The sequence below is a fragment of the Phoca vitulina genome, unplaced genomic scaffold (genome assembly GCF_004348235.1).
Source record: "Phoca vitulina isolate PV1807 unplaced genomic scaffold, GSC_HSeal_1.0 scaffold6, whole genome shotgun sequence".
Taxonomy (NCBI): domain Eukaryota; kingdom Metazoa; phylum Chordata; class Mammalia; order Carnivora; family Phocidae; genus Phoca; species Phoca vitulina.
The window spans coordinates 19,214,462-19,235,976 of NW_022589709.1; the positions used below are offsets into that span (position 1 = coordinate 19,214,462).

At 39.6% G+C, this 21,515-nt stretch overlaps 1 protein-coding gene across 2 annotated transcripts in view; it reads left to right on the plus strand.

The window, feature by feature from the left end:
* FAF2 (Fas associated factor family member 2) overlaps nt 1-21,515 on the plus strand; it is a 66,423-nt gene that overhangs the window by 13,953 nt on the left and 30,955 nt on the right. The window contains exon 2 of one of the 2 annotated variants that reach the window (XM_032403769.1): nt 19,465-19,538. The exons of the other annotated variant lie outside the window; for it this stretch is intronic. The gene's annotated coding sequence lies outside the window, so the exon portion shown is untranslated. The remainder of the gene's footprint in view (nt 1-19,464; nt 19,539-21,515) is intronic. 2 annotated transcript variants of the gene reach the window in all.

The window sequence follows — 21,515 nt, forward strand, 5'->3', positions numbered from 1 at the left end:
ATTATTCAAATGTACAGAATTAAACCTGTGATTTAGGAATTTAAAGTATTGACAATTAAACTTTGTAGAATTTCTTCACTTAAAAATTCAAATTTAGCTTACAGTGTTAGTATCCTTAAACACATTTCCACAAGCTTAATATTAATATATTACATTTTATTAGCTTTTACCTAGCCTTTTTATATACAAAATGAGGACATTCTAATTCTCTCATTTCTTCTTTATTAATAAGGATTTCTCTATAAAGATACAATTCCCTGGGGCTCCTGGGTGGCTCAGTCGGTTAAGCGTCTGCCTTCGGCTCAGGTCGTGATCCCTGGAGTCCTGGGGTTGAGCCCTGCGTCGGACTCCCTGCTTGGCAGGAGTCTGCTTCTCCCTCTCCCTCTGCTCCCCCTTGGTTTTGCTCTCTCTCTCGCTCACTCTCTCAAATAAATAAAATCTTAAAGAGATATAATTCCCTCATCTGTTTACGCTAAGTTATGATATGAATGATAAAGGCAGGATAAACATTTAATTCCTTCAGTTATTTACTAGTTTTTAAATAATGAGTTGATTTCCCTGCATCCTCCAAAAGTAACCGGTGAGGTTTTTAAAAAGAGTATTGATATGAACTCATGAATTTAAACATACTTAACATATTGTAACTTATTGCCATTGTGTTTATTGAGGCTCAGATTGTGCCATCTTTGATAATTGTGAGTTTCTTTAGTTTGGCTCCTGATGACTTTTTTTAATCCTAATGTTTACACTGTTTATTTTTTCAGAGACACAGAAAAGATTTTCCTTTTGAATTTGTAAAAACCTTAACATTATTGCTCCTAAATAATTTTGTCATATTGCCATGGACCCAGTAATCTTTGATAGCTTTTTAGCTTTCTGACATGTTTTAGACTCATCTTGAGTAGATCTAGAATTTCTGCCTAGATCTAGAATTAGCCAATTCTCCAAGAAAACTCATTTTTGGGGGGTAAGAAATAATATTTAGATGCCATCAGTCTTAGAGCTATGACTGCTTGTTGTTTTTGGGTTGGTCTAGAACTTTTTAGTTGATAGAACTAATATGTATAATATATACACAGACACACAAATATATTTGTATTTATTTCATGATAAAACAATTTGATATTTCCAAATCAGATTCAGGCCTACCAATTCAAATTCAGCACTACACCTTACCTCTCTGTCTTCTTTCTTCATGCCAAAAATTTGGTTCTTAATGATACTACATGACTGTTCCTTTGCCTTATCACATAATCAACACTTAACTGTTTCAAAATAACAACACTCATATACTAATAACAATATGATTATGTAAAACAATTTAAGCCCCTTTTTCTGCATGTTATATTGTCAGTTTACTATGTTTTAAAGTCATTTGGGATAGTTTCTCTTTGTCATTCGTTAAGCCACCAACTCAGTACATTTATTTGATTTTTGCTTCTCGTGTGTAGGGACTGCTGCTGCTTTTTAAAATTTGTCTTATAAATATTTATATATTATAAACTTATGTTTATGAATATGTTTTGTAAAGATACCTAGCCTCTATTCCTCTCTTTTTTTAAGAGATTTTATATATTTATTTGAGAGAGAGTACAAGCTGGGGGAGGGAGAGGGACAAGCAGACTCCACACTGGGCATGGAGCCCCACATGGGGATTGATCCCACAACCCCGAGATCACAACCTGAGCTGAAATCAAGAGTCATCCACTTAACCAGCTGAGCACCCAGGTGCCCCAAGATGTATGTATGTATGTATGTATTTATTTTTTTAAGATTTTATTTATTTATTTGACAGAGAGAAACACAGCGAGAGAGGGAACACAAGCAGGGGGAGTGGGAGAGGGAGAAGCGGACTCCCTACTGAGCAGGGAGCCCAATGTGGGGCTCGATCCCAGGACCCTGGGATCATGACCTGAGCCGAAGGCAGACGCTTAACCATCTGAGCCACCCAGGCGCCCCTTTCTTCGCTATTTTTAAAAACTATATATTAGGAGTATTAACTTTTTGTCTGTGAAATAAATTGTCAATATTATTCCTAGGTTTTTCACTTTGCGTATGGTATTTTATTGCCACACGCAGGGTTTTGGGGCAGGGTTGGGGGGCTGTACTTTCAGTATTTCTGTAAACCTAAAACTGTTCTAAGAAATAATGTCTGTGGGGTACCTGGGTGGCTCAGTCAGTTAGTGTCTGTCTTCGGCTCAGGTCATGATCTCAGGGTCCTGGGATTGAAGCCCCCACATCAGGCTCCCTGCTCAGCAGAGTCTGCTTCTCCCTCTCCCTCTGACCCTCCTCCCTTCTTGTGCACACTTGCTTGCTCGCTCTCTGTCTCTGCCTCAAATAAATAAATAAATCTTTTAAAAAATGCTTGTTTTTTGGGGCGCCTGGGTGGCTCAGTCGTTAAGCGTCTGCCTTCGGCTCAGGTCATGATACCAGGGTCCTGAGATCGAGCCCCGCATTGGGCTCCCTGCTCCACAGGAAGCCTGCTTCTCCCTCTCCCACTACCCTTGCTTGTGTTCCCTCTCGCGGTGTCTCTCTCTATCAAATAAATAAATAAATCTTTAAAAAAAAAATGCTTGTTTTTTAAAAAAACTGTTTTCCCTTTTTATTTGAGATGCTGCCTTTATCAGTACTAAATTTTTATATGCGGTTGGGTTTGTTTCTGGATTTCCTTTTCTTTTCCATTGGTCTTGCATGTGCCAGTACTACTCATAATATAGAAGCTTATAATATATTTTAATCTGGAGGGCTAGTCTCCTTCATTGCTTTTTTTCAGGGTTTTCCCAGATTTTCTTGCTTATTTGCTCTTCCAAAAGAACTTCATAATCAACTTTTCTTTTATTAAATTTGTAAATGAATATGAGGGTGTGTGATTAACATCTATGTTGAATCTTCCTATCGAAGAACACAGTTAAGTCTTGGTAGCTTTTTTTTTTTAAAGATTTTCTTTATTTATTTGACAGAGAGAGAGACAGCGAGAGAGGGAACACAAGCAAGGGGAATGTGAGAGGCAGAAGCAGGCTTCCCGCGGAGCAGGGAGCCGGATGCGGGGCTTGATCCCAGGACTCTGGGATCATGACCTGAGCCGAAGGCAGACACTGAACGACTGAGCCACCCAGGCGCCCCAAGTCTTGGTAGCTTTTTGACAAACTGATTAGTAGTACTTACTGGCTTCCCCCCCCCATCTTTTTTTTAAAATTTTTTTATTGTTATGTTAATCACCATACATTACATCATTGTTTTTGATGTAGTGTTCCATGATTCATTGTTTCTGCATATCACCCAGTGCTCCATGCAGAACATGCCCTCTTTAATACCCATCACCAGGCTAACCCAATCTCCCACCCCCCTCCCCTCTAGAACCCTCAGTTTGTTTTTCAGAGTCCATCGTCTGTCATGGTTCGTCTCCCCCTCCAATTCCCCCCCTTCATTCTTCCCCTCCTGCTATCTTCTTTTTTTTTTTCTTAACATATAATGTATTATTTGTTTCAGAGGTACAGATCTGTGATTCAACAGTCTTGCACAATTCACAGTGCTCACCATAGCACATACCCTCCCCAGTGTCTATCACCCAGCCATCCCATCCCTCCCACCCCAACCCCCACTCCAGCGACCGTTTGTTTCCTGAGATTAAGAATTCTTCATATCAGTGAGGTCATATGATACATGTCTTTCTCTGATTGACTTATTTCGCTCAGCATAACACCCTCCAGTTTCATCCACGTCGTTGCAAGTGGCAAGATCTCATTCCTTTTGATGGCTGCATAATATTCCATTGTATATATATACCACATCTTCTTTATCCATTCATCTGTTGATGGACATCTTGGCTCTTTCCACAGTTTGGCTATTGTGGACATTGCTGCTATAAACATCGGGGTGCACGTACCCCTTTGGATCCCTATATTTGTATCTTTGTCCCCCCCCATCTTTACGTGGTAAGTACAGGTATATGTGAACAGTTGGTTCAAGTTTGGGGTTATTTCTTTAGAAGTGTTATAAGGAAAATTTGTGTTATTAGCAGAGTAGTGTAAATTCAAATTACTCTGAATGAAGGATTACCTGTACTGCAGATATTCTTTTGGAAGCAAATCTTTGAGGTGGATATTGATAAAGATTAATTTTGTCAATTTTCTTTTGGCTATTTGAGGGTCATTTCACATATTCAGGAACTCTAGTTGCCATTTCTACAATGTTTTTGCTTAAAATGAATAGCAAAAATATAGTAAAGTAATAAAATTGAAGGTTTGGTGTTAACTGGTTCTAGTTGTGTATGTTCTTAAACCACCGTTTGTGAGAGTGCCAGAAGTGATAGTAGAAATCATGGTGCTCACTGAGGTGCCTATTGGCTTTGGATTTTCCCACCAAGGAAATTTCGAAAATTTTCTCACTGTCCTGGAATATATTTAGAAGACAAGAGAAAATCTCTTCATGCTAAATATCTGGGGATTTTTTTAAGTATTTATTTTAGTGTGTGTAAGTTCCTATTGGAATTAAAGAAATATCACAGGGATCAAAGCTACAGCATAGGGAATATTACAATTCTAATGAATTGTAATAGTGTTGTATGGTAGTATGGTGATGGACGGTAGCCACACTTGTGGTGAGCATAGGAGAATGTATAGACTTGTTGAATCGCTATGTTGTATACCTGAAACTAATACAACATTGTGTGTCAGCTATGCTTCAGAATAAATAAAAGGAATGAAGTACTAAAAAAAAAAGAGAGAAGTCAAAGAAATCCACTACCCTCAATTAACCCTCCAGTCTATCTGCATTTCCTCTACCCTAGTTTACACTTTATTTTTCCTTTGGACTATTTCAGTAACCTTAAACTAGTGCCCTTAATTTCAAGTCTCCTTTTCAACTTCAGCTTTCCTATTTTGTCCAGAATAATTTTTTTTTTTTTTAAAGATTTTATTTATTTATTTGACAGAGAGAGACACAGCGAGAGAGGGAACACAAGCAGGGGGAGTGGGAGAGGGAGAAGTGGGCTTCCCGCGGAGCAGGGAGCCCGATGCGGGGCTCGATCCCAGGACTCTGGGATCGTGACTTGAGCCGAAGGCAGATGCTTAACAACTGACCCACCCAGGCGCCCCTGTCCAGAATAATTTTTTAACAAACATTTCATGTCACTCATCTTAAGATTTTTTATTTGCTATGCATTGATTAGAACTGCATAAATCTTTACATCTCATGATCTGACCCGTACTTCACTGTCCAACCCCATAATTCTACCCTTCACCCCGCCTTTTTAAAAGATTTTATTTTTAAGTAATCTCTACACCGAATGTGGGACTTGAATATACAACTTTGAGATCAAGAGTTGCATGCTCTACCCACTGAGCGGGCTAAGTGCCCCATGTCCTTTCCCTTTGTATTCCAATGACACTTTCTAGACTTTCTAGTTCCCCTAATGTAACATTCTTTTTCATGCCTCTGTGCCTGCATACATAATCCTCCCTTGCTCTGAAATACTTCCTTCTGCTAATTTTCAGCTTGGAACTGGTGTCTTCCTTTGCATTTTCCCCTAGTCTCCTGAAAGACTTCAGGATTTGTTTACCACTGGTATATGGTCATTGTCATAATAATACAATCATGTATATGTCGTTTTACTCCACAAAGTTATTGGGGATTGGGACTGTTGATTTCTTTGATGTACTTGCTGCATGATAGATGCTGAATTAATATTTGTTGAATGAATTGAGTAATTCACCAGAAATCTCACTTAACCAGAGCGTTTTTGTTCTAATTGTTCTTGATTTTTTTTTTCTCTCTCTCTCCCCCTTTATTAAAGTATTTCCAACAGTATTAAGTATCCCATTTTCAGGAGAAAGGGGAAAACAAAAAATCCAGTTAATCACATTCTCAGCTTTACAGCATGGTACAGGGGAAGAAGCTCCATATTAGGACCTTGGCCATTTGAGATCTGTATGACAGTTAATCCTAGGCCTCAGTTTCCATATCTGCAAAGTGACTAATATTTCTAACTTGACAAGGTTGCTGTAAGAATCAGAAAGAAAGCTGGGGCACCTGGGTGGCACAGTTGGTTAAGTGTCTGCCTTCGGCTCAGGTCATGATCCCAGGGTCCTGGGATTGAGTCTCACATCAGGCTCTCTACTCAGCGAGGAGCCTGCTTCTCTCTCTCCCTCTGCCTGCTGCTCTGCCTACTTGTGATCTCTCTCTCTCTCTGTCAAATAAATAAATAAAAATCTAAGAAAAAAATCAATAATAAAGCACATATTATAGTGCTTCGCTCATAGATGCTCAAGAATTGAATCTAAATCCTAGAACATTCTATGTTTTGAAATTGAAAAGTGATGAATTATTAATATTTTGTGACTTGACATTAGATTAGGCTTATATGTACACACATATCTTATGCATGGCAAGTTCTAGAAATGTGATTTCAAGCTATTTTGAAACATACAAATAGGGACAGATTTTGTCACTGGAGAGTGGGGAGGAAACAGGGAAGGCCAGACTCTCAGAAGACTTTTGGAAGACTGGTAGGTAAAGTTTGATGCCTTGTAATGTTTCTTGTGAAGAGGAAAATAATATGTTCATGTCTCCCTAACCAACTTTTCTGCCTGATCCTGAGTAGTGCAGTCACATTAGGGAAGGTTGAATAAGGCCATAAATTTTTTCCATCTTGTAAAACTAAAACTATACAGTAGTCCCCCCTTACCCATGGGGAATACATTCCAAGACCCCCAGTGGATGCCTGAAACTGCAGGTAGTACCAAACCCTACATAACTATGTTTTTTCTTACGTATACACACCTGTGATAAAGTTTATAAATTAGTCACGTAAGAGATTAACAACAATAATAAAATAGAACAATTATAACTGTCATAATAAAAATTTTGTGAATATGGTCTCTCTCAAAATACCTCATTGTACTGTACTTGTGATGATGTGAGATGATAAAAGTGTACATGATGAGATGAAATGAGGTCATTGTGATGTTGCATTAGCCTACTAATAACCTTCTGATGTGTCATCTGCTTCCAGATGGCAGTTGACTGCAGGTAACTGAAAACCACAGATGGCGGGGGAGAACTACTCTACCCATTAAACAGTAACTCCCCCTTTTTCCCCCTTTCTGTAGCTTCTGGCATCCACTATTCTGTATGAGTTTGCTCTAGATAACTCATATAAGTAGAACCATACAGTATTTGTCTTTTTTTAAGATTTATTTATTTTAGAGAGAGAGTGCGCCCGTGCATGTGCACACACACGAGTGGGAGGGGCAGGGGGAGAGAGAGAATCTCAAGCAGATTCGGCAGAGTGTGGAGCCCAATGTGGGACTCGATCTCATGACCCTAAGATCACGACCTAAGCTGAAACCAAGAGTCGGATGCTTAAATGACTGTGTCATCCAGGCGCCCCTGTATTTGTCTTTTTGTGACTGGCTTGTCTCCCTTAGTGTAGTGTACTCAAAGTTTATTCATGTTGTGGCATATTGTAGGATTTCCTTCCTTTTAAATGCTAAAATTCCATTGTATGCATATACCACATTTTGTTTATCTGCTCTTCTGTCGATAGACACTTGGGTTGTTTCCACATTTTAGCTACTGTGAATAATGCTGGTGTGAACATGAGTGTACAAGTATCTCTTCGACACTATGCTTTCTCTTATTTTGGGTGTATACCCAGAAATGGAATTGCTGTATTGTATGGTAATTCTTTAAATTTTTTGAGGAACACATGCTGTTTTCCATGGTGGTTTTACTATTTTACATTACCACCCACAGTGCACCAAGGGTTCTAATTTCTCCACATCATCGCCAATACTTTTTATTTCCTGTTTTTTTTTTTTTTAAAGATTTTATTTATTTATTTGACAGCATAAGTGGGGGGAGCAACAGGCAGAGGGAGAGGGAGAAGCACGCTCCCCATGAACGTTGAGCATCAATCCCAGGACAACCCTGGGATTATGACCTGAGCCGAGGGCAGATGCTTAACCAACTGAATCACTCAGGCGCCCCTATTTCCTGGTTTTTTTTTTTTTTAAATAGTAGCCATCCAGTTAGGTGTGAAATGGTAGCTCATAGTTTTGATTCACACTCCCTAATTATGTTGAACATCTTTTTGTATATTTATTGGTCATTTGTATATCTTTGGAGAAATGTCTATTCAAGTCCTTTGCCCATTTTTGAATCAGGTTGGTTGTTTTTTTGTTGTTGAGTTTTAAGAATTCTCTGTATAGTCTGGATATTAATACCTTATCAAATACATGATTTGCAGGGGTGTCTGGGTGGCTCAGTCAGTTGGGTGTCTGTCTTCGGCTCAGGTCACAATCTCACAGTCCTGGGATCAAGCCCTGTGTCAGGCTCCTTGCCCGGTGGGGAGTCTTCTTTTCCCTCTGCCCCTCACCCTGTTGGTGCACCCTCTCTCTCTCTCTCTCAAATAAATAAATAAATAATCAATCTTGTAAAATAAATAAATACATGATTTGCAAATATTTCTTTCCATTGTGTGTATTGTCTTTTTACTCTGTCCATAGTATATTTTGATGCACAAATTTTTAAAATTATTTTTAAAGATTTTGTCTTATTTATTTGAGACAGAGAGTGAGAGAGAGCATGAGCAGAGGGGAGAGGGAGAAGCAGGCTGTCCACTGAGCAGGGAGCCTGACGTGGGACTTGATCCCCGGACCCTGGGATCATGACCTGAGCCAAAGGCAGATGCTTAACCGACTGAGCCACCCAGGAGCCCCAAATTTTTAAAATTTTCATGAGGTCCAGTTTGTTTATCTTTTGTAGCCCGTGCCTTTGGTGTAATATCCAAGAAACCATTGCCAAATCCAGTGTTGGGAGGCTTTTGTCCTGTTTTCTTATAAGAATTTTATTTTAGGTCTTATTTTAGGTCATGGATCTATTTTGAGTTAATTTTTGTATATGGTGTTAGGTAAATGAGTAGGAAGAACACACTCCTGTGTTTCTCCTTTATTCTCACACTGTAACCACACTCACCATACTTCTGACACTAGATGTATGAGGTTTCCACACATCAAGCAATTCTAGATTCAGTTCAGTTCAGTTTTGACGCTATTTGGAATTAGCGTTGGATCCCGTGAGTTCATGACTCAGTTCCACAAGACTGCCCCTGTTAAAATGCCAATCACATGGGCGCCTGGGTGGCTCAGTCGTTAAGCGTCTGCCTTTGGCTCAGGTCATGATCCCGGGGTCCTGGGATCAAGCCCCGCATTGGGCTCCCTGCTCAGTGGGGAGCCTGCCTCTCCCTCTCCCTCTCCCACTCCCCCTGCTTGTGTTCCCTCTCTCACTGTGTCTCTGTCAAATAAATAAATAAATAATGTAAAAAAAATAAAATGCCAATCACAGGTCTCCCAGACTGACCAGCTATAATTGGGGTTCCCATGACCTCTTCTTTGGGGTTGATGATTTGTTAGAATGGTACACAGAACTCAGGGAAACACTTTGTTTACTGGTTTCTTAGAAAGGATATAATAAAGGATACAGAAGAATAGCCAGATGAAGAGATACATAGGGCAAAGTCCAGAAGGGTCCTAAATTCAGGAGCTTCTGTCCCCGTGGAGTTGGGATGCATCACCCTCCCCACATGTTAATGTGTTCATTAACTCAGAAACTCTCTGGACCTCATTCTGTTGGGGTTTTTATGGAGGCTTCATTGTGTGGGTATGATTGATTATTGATGCCATTTCCATCTTCTCTTCCTTCTCTTAGAGAATGGGGGGTGGGACTGAAAATTTCAAGCTTCTAATAATGGCTTGATATGTCTGGTGAGCAGTCCGTATCCAGGAGCTCACTGGGATCACCTCATTAAAACAAAAGATGCTGTTTACTGTCCAGGAAATTCCGAGGGATTTAGGATATCTCTGCCAGGAACCAAGGTCAAAGACCAAATATTAGAACAAAAGATGTTCCTAGTGCTCTTATCATTTAGGAAACTACAGGGGTTTTAGGAGCTGTGTGTCAGGAACTAGGGGTGGGTATGTATATATCTTCACAGTGAGGGTCTGACTTCATTCGTTTGCATGTGGATATCCAGTGTTCCAGCACTATTTGTTGAAAAGACTGTTCTTTCCTCACTGAATGATCTTGGCACCCTTGTCAAAAATCATTTGACCTAATATGCATTGTTTTACTTCTGGGCTCTATATTATCCCATTGGTCTATATGTCTGTCTTTGTGCCAGTCTCACACTGTTTTGATTACTGTAGCTTTGTAGTAAGTTTTGAAATCAGGAAATGTGAGTCCTCTAGTTTTGTTGTTCTTTTACAAGATTGTTTTGGCTATTTGGGATCCCTTGAGATTCCATATGAATTTTAGGATTGGTTTTTCTATTTCTCCAAAAAATAAGTCATTGGAATTTTGATAGGTATTGCTTTGAATCTGTAGATCACTTTGGGTAGTATTGACATTTTAACACAGTTGTTTTCCAGTTCATGAAAACTGAATGTCTTTTCATTCATGTAGATCTTTTTAAATTTCTTTCACCAAAGTTTTGTAGTTTTCTTTCAACTCCTTAGTTAATTCCTAATATTTTACTGTTTTGATTTTTTTATATTATCATAAATGGAATTGTTTCTTAATTTCCTTTTTATTTATTTATATTTGAGGGCGAGAGAGAGCGGGGGTGGGGAGGAACAGAAGGAGAGGGAGAGAGATTTTTTTTTTTTTTAAGATTTTATTTATTATTTGTCAGAGAGAGAGCATGTGCGTGCAGAAGCAGGGGGAGTGGCAGGGAGAGGGAGAAGCAGGCTCTCTGCCGAACAGGAGCCCAATGCGTGGCTCAATCCCAGGACCCTGGGATGATGACCTGAGCCAAAGGCAGACACTTAACTGACTGAGCCACCCAGGTGCCCCTGGGAGAGAGAATCTTAAGCAGGCTTCATGCTCAGTGCAGAGCCTGACATGAGGCTGGATCTTACAACCCTGAGATCATGACCTGAGTCGAAATCAAGAGTTGGTCGCTTAGCCAGTGGAGACACCCAGGCACCCCTTAATTTCCTTTTTAGGTTGTTCATTGTTAGTGTAAAGAAATACAACTGAAATCTGTGTTGACTTCGTACCTTGCTACTTTGTTGAATTCATTTAATGATTCTAACAGGGTTTTTGGGGGGGTTTTTTGGTGGGATCCTTAGGTTTTTTGTTTTTTGTTTTTGTTTTTTTTAATTTGAGAGAGCAAGAGAGAGCATGAGCAGGGGTGGGGAAGGGCAGACAGAGAGGGAGAAACAGACTCCCCACTGAGCAGGGAGGCTGATGCGGGACTCCATCCCAGGACCCGGGGATCATGACCTGAGCCGAAGGCACACGCCTAACCGACTGAGCCACCCACGCGCCCTAGGGGTTTTCTACACGTAAAAAATTATGTCCCAGTAGACTTAAAAACAGATGTTATACACAGTATCTTCTCCAACCACAACTAGGTGAAGTTAGAAATGAATAACAAGTAAAACTGGAAAATTCACAAATTTGTGTAGATTAAGCAACACAAAAGATTTATTCATTTATTAGAGAGTGAGTAGGGGAGGAGCGGATGGAGAGGGAGAGAGAAACTCAAGCAGACTCCATGCTGAGTGGGGAGCCCCATGCAGGGCTTGATCTCATGACCCTGGGAGATCAGACCTGGGTGCCCCTAAACAACATACTTTTAAACAACCAATGGACAAATTCCTAGAAACATAAGATCTTCCAGGACTTAAAAAAAAAATCTGTCAGGACTAAATCACAAAGAAATATAAAATCTAAATAGACCTGTCACTAATAAGGAGATTGAGTCTATAATAAAAAACTCCTGACAAAGAAAAGCCTTGTGCCTGATGGCTTCTCTGGTAAATTCTCCCAACCATGTAAAGAACTAATTCCAGGGGTGTCTGGCTGGCTCAGTCGGAAGAGCATTGTGGCTTTTGATCTCAGGTATGTGAATTGGTGCCCCACGTTGGGTGTAGAGATTACTTAAAAACAAAATTTTAAAAAGAACTAATGTCAGTCCTTCTCAAAATTTTCCAAAAAATTTTGGAAATTTTGGAAATTTCCACTTTACTAACTCATTCTGTGAGGCCAGCATTACCTTGATACCAAAGCCAGATAAAGACACAGCAAGAAGACTAGAGACCATTATCTCTTGTGAACATTAATGCAGAAATCCTCAACAAAGTACTGGCAACCTGAATTTAGCAGCATATTTAAAGGATTATACACCATGACCAAGTAGGATTTATTCCTGGAATGCAACAGTTGTTCAAAGTATGAAAATCTATCAGTGTAATATCCCACCTTGACAGAATGATGGGGGAAAAGTCCATATGATCATCTCATTCATGTACAAATAAAATGTCTTTTTGTTTTTTCTTTTTAAGATTTTATTTATTTATTTGTCAGGGAGAGAGGGAGAGAGAGAACAAGCAGGGGGAGCGGCAGGCAGAAGGAGAAGCAGGCTCCCCGCCGAGCAAGGAGCCCGATGCGGGACTCAATCCCAGGATCCTGGGATCATGACCTGAGCCAAAGGTAGACGCTCAACCAACTGAGCCACCCAGGCGTCCCACAAATAAAATGTCTTTTTCTTGTCCACATGAAACTAAGTTTTATGGTGATATTCTCATTTTTAATGTTTCCTTCATGTTTCTTTATAATAATAGCTGAATTGAGCATTGTATACTTAATCTTTACAACCCAATGAGTTAATCACTGTTTTTATTTATGTTTTACAAAGACATAAACTGAACCTCAGAATGATGCCTAAGGTTACCAAGCTAGTTAGTAGTAGAATAGAATAAAGTGTTATTGAAGACTCTGGTATCCTCTAACTTTCCAACAAAGATCAGCCACTTACTCTACCTACTTTTAATTGCTTGGATTAAGAATATTGTGGATTTCTTTTTGGAAATGTTCACTTCATGTGGTATTTTAATGTAGATTCAAATATTTGCACATAAAACATCCTGTATACTGTCATTGTGTCCAATCAGTTTTCAGATATTTAAAAATCTACTTAGGCGGTTAGGATTATCTCTTGATTCACATGGACCATTTTGTTTGACATCCAGTGATGGTCTCTAATCTGTGGTTCCCAAGCCAGTTCTACAGGAAAGCTCCTCAATGGATATAAATAGTATTCTTTTAAAATAGACCTTTCCCTATGTGCAGTTGTGAAGTTAATTTTCTTTTTACATAAAAGCAAGACATTTAAAAGATGTATTAGGAATTTCCAAAAAGGGGATTTTAGTATGCAGCATTTTCTAGGCTTCTTTGGCTCCAAGCCCTTTGTTTATAGAACAAAACTATACCAGTAAATTGTTGACTCTAGGCATAAAGGAGAACAATTTTACATACATTGTGAGCTGATATTTAGCTACCAATAAGTATAATTAAGAAAGAAGGAGTCATGGGTGCCTGGCTGGCTCAGTCGGTAGAACATGTGACTCTTGATTTCAGGCTTGTGGGTTTGAGCCCCACGTTGGGTGTAGAGATTACTTAAAAAAATAAAGTCTTTAAAAAAAAAAAAAAAAAAAAGAAGAAAGAAGTGACCAGGAACACAAAGACCAGACAGTTCTGCCACCCATATGCTCTGTAACTTGGGAAAGCTTTTTCACATCGCTAAGTTTCTTTTTGGGCAAAATGAAGGGTTGAATTGCTCTCTTCAGTTATTTAAAAAAAACTTTTTTTTATTTATTTGTCAGAGAGCATGGAACGTGAGCAAGCAGGGGGAGCAGCAGGCAGAGGGAGAGGGAGAGGGAGAGGGAGAAGCGGGCTCCCTGCTAAGCCCAAGCTAAAGGCAGATGCTTAACCGACTGAACCACCCAGGTGTCCCTACTGTCTTCGATTTATCTTTAATGCTTAATGTGAAAATTAGAAACATTCCAGATATTCTCAAAATTTTTTTTTTAATTTTCTGAATTGAGAATTTTTGAAAACTTGTTTTCTAAAATGAATTAGTCAAATGATAATGGGAGGCAGTGTGGCATAGGAAGCAACCTGCACTTTGGATGTAGTTATTCTAGGTTTCAGTCTCAGCTCTACCACTTCTTATTATTCCTAGGCAAGGATATTCTTAGACAAGTTACCTAACCTCTTGAACCCTTGGCTTTCTCAGTAGTGAAAATGAGGGCTTTATTACTTACAGTGCCTATTACATAGTAATAATTACTATGTAATAGGTGCTTAGTAAATGGAAGCTGCTGGTATTTAAGAGAGTTCAGTAATTAAATGTGAATAATAAAGATCTGAGTGTAGGAGTTTTAGTTATAGATCAGAGGCCGTGTGTGATTGCTTCCTGAAGGGACCTCAAATTCCATTTCTCCTGCTACTACCAGAGAGGGCATATTGCTTACTGCATAAAGCAGAAGTATTTGTGTAGTAGGAAGGAGGGAACAAAGATCACTGGTTTTTGCCAAGTTTCTCTCTGGGAATAACTGAAAACAAGTTAAAATATCCATCCCCAGCAACCTAGGGCCAACAATCCAATTGGAATTTAGAGAGTACTTAAATATCAACTGAGATTTCACATCAACCTTCTACAGTGTCTGTTAGTATAAACAGGTGAGGTGTGGGAAGAGAAACACTTCTTAGGAAAGCACTCTAGTGATTACACTTGGGTAATCTAGAGTGTTACCTAAGCCCTATCCAAATAGTTGAATGAGACATCTAGTTAAAACACTGCACCATTTATTGTTTGTGATACCTTCCTTGAATCTTTCTTTTTTTTTTTCTTTTTTTTTTTTTAGATAGGTCAAGGATTACTATTTTGGAAGTGGGTTGCCAAGTGGCGTTGCCGTACACTTGTCTTCTGACTCGGGAGAGGAAGTTAGACCAAGGATGGAATAGGAGAAGGTTATAGAATAGTCCACACACTTTCCTCCAATTTCCCCAATGCATCTTGCTAGTTAGAGATTGGTTGGGGTTCAGGGTACTTTTTGCCCTAAAGATATATACCTTTCTCCTTCTAATGCTATAAATCAATTACACTTTTGTGTAAATTGCTGTAATTAATGCAGTATTATCCTGAATCCTTAGGAGGGCAGTTAATGGAAGGGGAGTTAGCTCTGAGAGGAGGAAGGAAGGAAGAAAAGATCATCTTGGAGCAAGGGCTATATCTCAGTAAGACAGACCTGGATGCACCTTCCCAATAGGGGATTTGTAGTAGCAGTTGACATTAGACGCTAGCCCTGGGAGATTAGAGGGAGAAAGTGCATTTTCAAAGTGCATTTTGGCAATATGTATCAAGAACTTTAAAAATTATATATATTCCTTGGCTCATAATTTTAATTGAATCCTAAAGGGGGAAATTCTAAATACAGAGAGACTTTAAGCAGAAATGTTCATCAGAGTGCTATTTTTAATAGTGGAAAATCAAAAGCAATTTTAACATCTATATGTAAATTGCTTTGGCCAATTGGAATATTATATAACTAATGGTTACTTAATGTATTAAGAGTGCTCAAAATTATATGTATCAAGGAAAGCGGAATCTCACAGGGAAGAGAAAATACAGAAAGCTCCTCACCTGGTGACTGTAAGCAGTGATGTGGGAGGTGGGGATGGTTAGTGGAAAGGGAGGAGTAGAGGAGGGATTGGTTCCCAAGCCAGGAGAGAAAACATCAGAAGAGTCTTACAAAGATCAAAAGGCAAAGGTGGATGGATTCTTCTCAAACGCTTATAGTGTAGAAAAGAGAAGCAAAGCCCATTAACCAGTTCTCCCTATAATTAAAAGTTTCGATGGAGGTTGAATCAAAAACCCCAAATCCAGGGGTGCCTTGGGTGGCTCAGTTGGTTAAGCATCTGACTCTTGATTTTGGTTCAGGTCATGGTCTCGGGATTTCCACGCCATGTCAGACTCTGCACTTAGCGGGAAGTCTGCTTTTCTTCCTCTCTCTCTCCCTCTGCCCCTCCCCCAACTCAAGCACGCTCTCTCTCTAAAATAAATAAGTCTTTAAAAAAACCACTGTGCTTTACCAGAAGTAAATTTTTCTTACAAAGATATGCAAAATTATTTCAACAGTTTTCCTCATTCTTAGTAAATGACACTATCATCCCTCCACTTAAGCTTGAGTTCATCTTAGTATTTCTTTTCCACCCCCATATATTTATCATTCAGTCCTTTTGGCTCTAGCTTTACCATATACCCCAAATCTGTCCTCTTCTTTCCCTCTTAACTGCTACGATCCTATTCTAAACTACCATTCTCTTTCCCTTCGACTTCTGTATAGTCTCTTAGCTGGTGTCTTGCTCTCCTTCATGCCCTCTGCAATTCTTTTTTTTTTTTTTTTTATAAGATTTTATTTATTCATTTGAGACACAGAGATACAGAAAGAGAGCATGAGCAGGGAGAGAGGCAGAGGGAGAAGGAGAAGCAGGCTCCCCGCTGAGCCAGGAGCCCAGTGTGGGACTCGATCCCAGGACCCTGGAATCATGACCCGAGCCGAAGGCAGACGCTTAACCATCTGAGCCACCCAGGTGCCCCCATGCCCTCTGCAATTCTTCCCACAGCCAGAATGACTTTTCAAAAAAATCTTCATATGGGGGCGCCTGGGTGGCTCAGTTGGTTAAGCGACTGCCTTCGGCTCAGGTCATGATTCTGGAGTCCCTGGATTGAGTCCCGCATCGGGCTCCCTGCTCAGCGGGGAGTCTGCTTCTCCCTCTGATCCTCCCCCTCTCATGTGCTCTCTCTCTCTCATTCTCTCTCTCTCAAATGAATAAATCTTTAAAAAAAAAATCTAGGTATGGTCATGACACTCCTGCTGAACTTAGAATTAAAGCTCTTGGTTACTGATTCTCAACCCTGTACAATAGAATCACCTGGAAGTTCCCACTCCCTAGGAAAAAATTTATGCCGAGACTGCATTTTCAGTCTGATTAAGTTGTTTGGGGTAGAGGCCTAGGCATCTGTAGATTCCCCAGAGATACTTCTGATGTGCAAGCAAAGCTTAGAAATACCACCCTAGATGAATGTTCTCTCCCCTGCCGCCTTCTCAGACCTCGTCTGCCAACTTTCCAAATTTGTTCTGCCTCAGAAGTGTCCCCCCACTTTTGTTTTTTCACTTTCAAGTAAACTTTCGACTTCAGAATTAGATTTACAGAGAAGTTGGAAAAATAGTACACAAACTTCCCATATCCCCTGCATTCAGTGTTCCTGGTTACATTATTAATTTGGTACTTTTGTTATAATTAGTGCCAGTATTGGTATATTATTATTAACTGAAGTCCATACTTTAATCAGATTTCTTTAGTTTTTACCTAATGTTCTTTTTTCTGTTCCAGGATCCCATCTAGGATACCACATTACACTTAGTAGCCAGGTTTCCTTGGGCTCCTCTTGGCTGTCACAGTTTCTCAGACTTTACTTGTTTTTGATGGTCTTGACAGGTTTTGGGAGTACTAGTCAGGTATTTTGTAGAATGTCCCTCAGTTGGGATTTGTCTGATGTTTTTTTCATGATTAGGCAGGGGTTATGGATTTTTGGAAGGAAGATCACAGAGGTAAGGTGCTTTTTTATTATATCTTATCAAGGGTCCATAATGTCAACACAGTTTATCACCGTTGACATTGACTTGATCACCTGGTTGTGGCAGTGTTGGGTTTTCCCCTCCTTTTCCGTACTGTACTCTTTGGAAGAAAGTCACGGCGCACAGCTCACACTTAAGGAATAGAGAGTTATGTTCTACCTCCTTGAAGGCATAGTATCTACACAATTATTTGGAGTTGTTTTGCACAGGATATTTGTCTGTTCTCCCCCATTTATTCAGTTATGTATTTATATGGACTCATGGATGTTTATTTTGTATTATAATCCATGACTGTTTTGTTACTCAAATTGTACCATCTTTGTCTACTGGTAGCTCTTTGAGTTGACTCCTTGATATACCCTCATCATTGTGGGGTTCTTTTGGGCACTTCCTTACTTTCTGGCACTAGGAGATTCTCTAGGCTCATCTTGTGTATTTCCTGCCCTAGTCCTAGGATCACCTATTTTTCCAAGGAACCTGGTCCCTTTTTTTGGAGAACAGTGTTAGCAACCAAAATCTGGGCGTTACTTGTGCTTGTTACTGGGGTGTGTATTATTGCTTCTAGGTCTTCTCAGCTGATGGAGCAAAGACATACATGTGTATATACTAAGCCAACGATTTCTCTTTGTAACCATTCTATATTAAGCTAAACATGAGTTGATTCAGATGTCTCCAACTCTAATCCATTACCACATGGATCATTCTAGCCTTCTCCCCTGGGTTATCTGTAACTTCCCACTTCAACACTGAGAAAACTTACCCCCCCATCTGTTTACTTAATTGTTCAGTTCCTGTATATGTCAATAGATTTAGTGGCTTCAGAATTAACACCCTGTGGCAAACACCTTTATCAACTGGAGAACAGCACTTACGTGCAGTTTCTTTTGCCTTTAGTCTTAGAGACTCCACTCATTTCCACAGCTACTTAGGTTCACACCTTTCCCTTTCATCCCCTTCAGTGAGGTTGTTTCATATATTTATAATACAATTAGATTCTTTTGTCATAAGCTGTGTTCCATCCTAGGATCCTCTGACCTTTTAATTAATTTTTAAATTTACATGCATTAAGATTCACTCTGCTATGAAGTTCCATGGGTTTTACAAATGTATAGTGTCATATATCCATTTGTCTGAGTTTTTACCTTTGTTGCCCTGCCTAGAATACTCTTCCTGCATGTTTTTCCATGGCTGGACCCTTATCTTTTATCAGCTTTCTGCTGAAGTGTTAGCTCTTGTAGAGGCTTTCCTTGAACACTCAATCCAAAGGAATCCCCTAGCCTAAAAATGTGTTCATTTATTTGCTCTGTGTGTGTGGGTTGTTTTTTTTGTCAGTCTGCCTCTGGTAAGATGTAAACTTAATGAAAACAGGAACTTATTTCTATCCTGGATATCTAGAATACTGGGTCAGTGAACATTTGTTGATAGATGAATAAATAGTCCTGCCTAGGTGTGTCCAGAATTCCTTATTACTAGTGCATGGTTTTAGTACTCATCAGTAGTGATCAAAAGCAGGCTTGTTCAGTTGGGCTTCCAGTTCACCCTGATTCACTACTTACGAAAGAATTTTGCTTACAAATTAGGTTAAGTGTTTCAGTATATTGAAGATGTGCAAAAAAAAAGTTAATAAGTGACATATAATCTCTTGTCATATGTAGAACTGTACAATACCATGAATTTCCCAGCCTGGTGTACATTAGAATTAGGAGCTTTAAAAAAAAGATTCCCAGGCTGGGTGGGAAAAAAAGATTCCCAGGCTTCATCTCTGACTTACCTTCAGGAAGATTCGGCAAATTTGTGTTTTTAACACCCAGCTTAACATCTAGTCAGAACTTTTGGGATTTTAAAGCCCCAGGGTATTAATATACAGTGAGACCTGGTGAGACTGTCTGGAGGATTTCAGTTTATAGCGGCAATTATCAAAGCTTATACAGACAGGTCTTTTTAATTTGGACTAACTTTTTCTGTAACTTTTTAGGTCCTTACTGTGTGCTATAGATATATCCTAGACACTGCTCTCAAGGAGCCTGTATCCTCTGATAAAGCAATAGAGTGAGTATAAATAATTGTAGTAGAAGGTAGAAAATAATAGGTACATAACGGGGTGCCTGGGTGGCTCAGTCGTTAAGCGTCTGCCTTCGGCTCAGGTCATGATCCCAGGGCCCTGGGATCGAGCCCCGCATCGGGGGGGGGGGTCCCTGCTCAGCGGGAGGCCTGCTTCTCCCACTCCCCCTGCTTGTGTTCCCTCTCTCGCTGTCTCTCTCTCTGTCAAATAAATAAAAATAAAATCTTAAAAAAAAAAAATAGGTACATAAGATTGATAGAAAACAATTTAAAGCCAGAGTGGCCATTCACCCTGAGAAGAAGGTAAAAGTAGAGTCTAATTCTTAAAGAGAATGTATACAGAGGAGGGGAAACCCCAGTCTTCTACAGAAGGCTGTGAGGAAATTGGAAGTTAAGGGGGGAGCCTATTGAAAGTCAGAAGGCAGTAGCCAAATTGATAAAAGGCCTAGAATGGTCAGAAACTAAAGTCCAGACTGTTGGAGCTGTCAAAGCCAGTGGTTCTTTTTTTTTTTTTTAAGAGGGCAGGGCAGGGGCAGGAGGAGAGAGAATCCTAGGTAGGCTCCACACCCAGTGCAGAGCCTGATGTGGGGCTTGATCTCATGATCTGAGTCGGACTCTTAACTAACTGAGCCACCCAGGCACCCCAAAGCCAGTTTATCTAATAGAGCTCTAGAGTAATTAACAGAGCGTTTCAATTTTAGTTTCGAAATTTGTACAGTATTTTTAACATAAAAATTTTTTTCCTATCTAAATTTATATACTAGTAGGTTTTTCAAAAAATAAACAATTGCATACATAAATAATCCAAACTTCAGGTTTTTTGGCTTTTTTAAGGTCTGAAAAGGACAACCAGTTCAAACTAAGTCCCTCATGGTGCACATAGAGGAAGCTAAAATCTTTTAGAGTTAAAATGTGTCTGGTCCATGGTTACAGGGTACAGAATCAAGGCAAGAACCTCAGGCTCCATGGGGCGCCTGGGTGGCTCAGTTGTTAAGTGTCTACCTTTGGCTCAGGTCATGATCCCAGGGTCCTGGGATTGAGCCCCGCATTGGGCTCCTTGCTCCGCGGGAAGCCTGCTTCTCCCTCTCCCACTCCCCCTGCTTGTATTCCCTCTCTCGCTGTCTCTCTCTCTGTCAAATAAATAAATAAAAATCTTTAAAAGAAAAAAAAAGAACCTCAGGCTCCTCATTCAGAAGTGCATGTTACCACATTATTGTGAGGTTGAGATCAATCTCTTTCTCCTTTTGTTTGCTGGTTGTTAAGAGGAATTTCTTTAGAATAGAGACGTTATCCTATTCATCTTTGTGTCTCTTGGGCATAGTAAGTAGGACAGAGAATAGATAATAGATATTTGTTACATGGATGGATGGATGGATGGATGGATTTGGCTTTTGTATTAGACCTCAAAAGAAGTCTAGGATTTAGCCCTATGGAAATTCTGGTCATTAGATGTACATATGAACTGTTAGATTTATTAAGTATTAGACACCTAAAGGGAAATAGAAAATAATCTAGAAAGCTGGGTTGGGGTCAATGTTATAGGAACACTTGAATGCCAAGCTACGGGTTTTTGGAAGTTACTATCCAACCAACTGAAAAATTTTGAGCAGAGGAGTAATATACATACATGCATGTACATGTGCACACACATACACACAATAGTTAGAAGGAGAGAGAAAATAATGATTTTGACAATTCAGTTGAAGTGTTATAAAAGCTTGATTAAAGATGCTGGATGTGGGAATGGAAAAGTGGTTACAGATGTAATACAGAAAATGGTCAGAACTTGATTGCTGATGAAGTGTGGAGTTAAAGCATAGAGTACTCAAAAATGAGGCTGAGGTTCCCGAGGTCATCTTTGCTTGTGTGTGTGTGTGTGTGTGTGTGTGTGTGTGTGTGTATGTATATATATATATATATATATATATATATATATATATTTTTTTTTTTTTTTTAAGATTTTAT